Source organism: Syngnathus leptorhynchus, chromosome 1 (assembly GCF_054491065.1).
Source record: "Syngnathus leptorhynchus isolate UIUO chromosome 1, UIUO_Slep, whole genome shotgun sequence".
In the NCBI taxonomy this organism is placed as follows: Eukaryota; Metazoa; Chordata; class Actinopteri; order Syngnathiformes; family Syngnathidae; genus Syngnathus; species Syngnathus leptorhynchus.
The window spans coordinates 8,134,378-8,138,791 of record NC_141195.1 but is presented as its reverse complement, the minus strand read 5'-3'; the positions used below and the strand labels follow the sequence as shown (position 1 = coordinate 8,138,791).

At 40.4% G+C, this 4,414-nt stretch overlaps 1 non-coding gene across 1 annotated transcript; it reads right to left on the bottom strand.

Moving 5' to 3' along the window:
- Positions 1 to 830: 830 nt before the first annotated feature.
- On the bottom strand, positions 831 to 903 carry trnar-ucg (transfer RNA arginine (anticodon UCG)). Its single transcript has one exon. It is a non-coding gene; the product is annotated as a tRNA-Arg (tRNA).
- Between the last annotated feature and the right edge of the window lie 3,511 nt (positions 904 to 4,414).

Genomic DNA, 4,414 nt, shown 5'->3' with positions numbered 1-4,414 from the left:
CCTCGCAGCCCTCCCTCTCGCTTCAACAGTGGCATGAGAAGTGGTTTAAATTCATTTTAGATAAAGATGCAAAACAGCCTCAACAGTCTGTCTCTAGTTTGATAAATAACATTGCATGTTCTATTGAAATCAATTTGCATTCATGCCCTCCAGTCTTTTGTGTGTTTGGCAAATTCAGTACTGTGTGTTAGTTAGTCGCTCAGCATCCACATCTGGCTATGCGTAGTCAAATTTGTGCCTTGAGTAAATCCGACCTCAAGAAAAACGACAGGAAAAATCCAGTTAGTTGCAAAGAGAGAACAATCATTTGTGTTCTCTGTCACACTGTGAAGCAAATTACTGACATAATTCATTAACCTGTTCTTACTTCACTCATTAGCTGGTGAGAAAGAAGATAGAGGACAAAAAAAGAATAGTCTCCAAAATAATTATGAGCGGATTTCTGAATGTATTCACATGCACAAATTGGTTTGACCTTTAATGTAAGAGACTGACGAGACAACATGTGATCTGTGTTCGTGTGTGTGTGTGTGTGTGTGTGTGTGTGTGTGTGTGTGTGTGTGTGTGTGTGTGTGTGTGTGTGTGTGTGAGGTGAATTGTTCAGCAGTAATTCCAATTTTATGAGCAAACGATCAGCATACAACAGTGCATACAACTTAAAATATGTATGTTCTTAATTGTAATTGTTTTAATGAGCTACAAAACGAGAGATCCACATATTGGCTTTTGACATTTAGGGGTGTCAGCACAATATGGATTAAGTAAGAACTCAAAATTCTCACCACTATTTCTGAGTAGTTCAACCTTAGCACCCTTACATTATACTATAATGACCATGAAGGGATTCGAACCCTCAATCTTCTGATCCGAAGTCAGACGCCTTATCCATTAGGCCACATAGCCATGTGAAGATCTGCAACAAGTGTTAACAGGACAATGATTTCGGGCCAGTCACGGAGGTTGAACCAACTTCACCGTAAAATGGACCTGCAATTGAGCCTCGTTAGCGCAAGAGGTGGCACGTCAGACTCATAATCTGAAGATCATGAGTTTGATCCTCGCCGTGTGACAATTTGGTAAAAAATAATGTTTATTACTGAAAGTGTGTATAGGGATGAGAGGGCGTCAGATTTTTAATGGGAACGACCCTTTTGTATTGTGTATTCCTCTCTCCCTCATTTACGTACCTGTGAGTATCGTCATATTCACACATATTGGCAGCCTTTTCCTTCCTGTCACCACTAAGGTCACCAGAAGCAACACGCAAATGCTCAGCTGTCCAACTGTTTGATGAGATAGCGTGCATATGGTCATGCCCTCCTGCACAACGTTTTGACAAGGTGGATTGGCCAGGCGACGTGATTCGTTGACAGATGTACGTAAGTGTCGACCCCTCGCTTTCCACTTCCTGTCGAATTACATTGATTTGACACACTTGTGAAAATATATTCAATACCAGTCAGTCGTGCCCAAGGTCACCTATTGCAGTAGAGTTTGAGTGAAAACCAGAATGGATGACTGATTTTCTGCCAGGAGATAGGACGAAGAAATAATGGCTGTTGACTCTTTTCCCAAGTTATCTTGGGTATATATACCCATCAAGTGTCAAACTTACACTGACAATGTACATATTTCTATCCATGAGCACGTCTGCCACGTTGTTATGCACACATCGACTTTCTTTATCTTCTGACATGATCATCAGTGGCAAAGCTCCAGTGCCACACAGCCTTCTGCGAAGAAGCTAAGACCACTGAGATTTGGAATTCGGCTCACCAGTTTTCTGAAGCTGAGCCGTGATTGTTTGTGGCTTGAGACCTGGCAACTGTGATGTCATTTTCAGTCAGCAGCAAGTGGCAAAATGGCCGCCCCACCGAGATGGATAAAAATGGGTCCATCATTGCTGCTTAACTCATATTCTACAAACAAAACAATAATCCGAATGCTGTGTTTAGACTAGTGGGGGACATCTTATTATCGAACATTTTGGTTTTGACTTTAAGCACTATTTTCTGTTGCTATTGCTACTTGACTCAGATGCCCCTCATGACCTCATTTTGGTTCTGTTTTTTTAGATGGTCAATTATTCTCGTGTTATTTAAGACAAGGCTAGTTTACCATCACAACAGTCCGTTACACTTCGCAAAACTTAAACGCTCATCTCTCATGTCACACTCAATTAGCCTCCGTGAATATTTTTACTCCATCTCTGTGGGTCGTGTTTAGAAAACAAATATGAATTTGCATGCTGGCATTTGCTAATTGGGTCATGCTCAGCTTGGAGTCGAGGAGAGGTGTGACGATGAGGCTTTTGAGATACACAAACAGGGTGGAGAAGCTGGATCTTATCAGTTGATGACATCCATTCCACAGCCTTATCTCTGAGGAAAAGAGGAAAATTACATGCATAAGTGTTACTCTTGTGGATGAATAACTTTCATATCGGCAGTGGAGAAACTGGTCCTATCATAAATGACTTGTACTTCCCTCCTGGGCTTCCCCATAATGTCCGCATTAACAGCGAGCTGCTTGACAGTCAATAGAGTACTTATCAAAGGCCACATTAGTCACATTAATCTTCATAAATAACTGCAAAAATCTACATTTAAACACCCAAAGTAACTAAGTTTGATCATGATTATATTCATTTCACTCATGCCTTTGGAAAATTTCTCAAACACTGCATCCATGCAGAATAAAACTAAACTAAAATGTTGACAGTTTTTTGTTGTTGTTTTTTACATAGATTGATAAATTGTGTTTTTTTTTGGACTGAAATAAAGACTAAAATATTCCCAATTGAAATTGGACTAAAAGTGAATTTAAAAATGGCAAATAAAATTAACACTAGTCCTCTGGCCTGGGTGGGCTCCCATATCCCTCGCACGAGTTTTGGGCCATCTACCACTTTCGACACGTTTGATCATATACACACGTATTAGCATTGATGTTGATCACGAGCATGTCTCCTTAGAAACATGCCCATGTGATTTATTGACTTGATGCTGGGGCAGTCTCTAATTGCCATATGCAGCCCTGGTGATCCCTTTATCTTCCCAGATTGAGCTCTCAATTGCGCTCATTCTTTCCAGAGGTGATTGGCACCCCATAGCACACAGCGATGGCTTTGGTTGGCTTATTGCTCCTCTTTTGTCCTATTCTATACCAATCCTATTTTGTACCCATCACTTTTTCAGAGGGTACAGAGACATACAGATAGAATTGTTCATGTCTACTATTGCTTTTGTGCTGTTCCACCAATTGTGACCTAGCTGCCACAGGGTCTCTTCAGCAAAGAACCTAATAAATGGTAAATGGCATGCACTTACAAGACACTTCTCTAAAGTACTTAACAAAGCCTTACATTCACTCATTCACACACACATTCTGCTTCCATGAGAGGTGATGTCAAGCTCACAGCTAGCAAATTGGGGTTAAGTGCCTTGCTCAAGGACATTTCAATAGCCAGCTGGATACAAACCGACAACTCGTAGGTCAATGGACGATTTACTTGACCTATTGAGCCATAATGGCACTAAGCCGAAGAGGGAAACGATCTGTCGGCACCATCTACACAAATAATGAATCTGTGTGAATGTACAAGTGTGCATGTTGTATTTGTTGTATTTTATCTTATGTTGTAATTTATTTCATGTTGTATTTTATTTTTGTACTATTTTATTCTTCTCTCATTGAATCTCTCCACATGTCTAAAAATCTCACTGTCAGGGTTGTCTCCAAACAGAAGCTGATGTGTGTGTGTTGTGTTGTGGTTATGCAGCCTTTGGATTTTATTGCTAATTTCAGTGAAAGGTGCTTGGTCACAGATGAAGCAAGCAGTAAATTGTGCTCTGACGTGTTGCTGTTTTTTTAGCAGTATATTGACCTGAATATTGTATGAGGGCAATTGAAAGTAAACACACAGACGCACACACACACACACACACACACACACACACACACACACACACACACACACACACACACACATACACACACACACACACACACACATACACACACACTGGTTGAATGACAAGCAGGGGAAATGCATGTGTGCTGTCCAGTAATTCACATTGATGGATGGGTAATCAACTAATGATGCTGGCGACCAAACGCAATCGTCTCGAAGGGGAAAGGGAAGCAACTGAAAGATGGAAGAAATACAGGAAAGGAAAGTTGGTGAGCCTACAAGCGATACACGTTCAACAAAATTGTCTGTTGATAAACACTTTGTGTTCGGCCCTTGTTAGTATTCAACAAATAAAGGTGAGTTGTGTTTTATTCTGTAGCTGTAAGAGCCTACACTTATCCTAATTTGTGAGCTCCTTACATGTATTCCATTACTATACAAGCCATGTCTTAAAGGCCATAAATATTTAAGAGAACTGAAAAAAAAAAATCTTTGACTCAC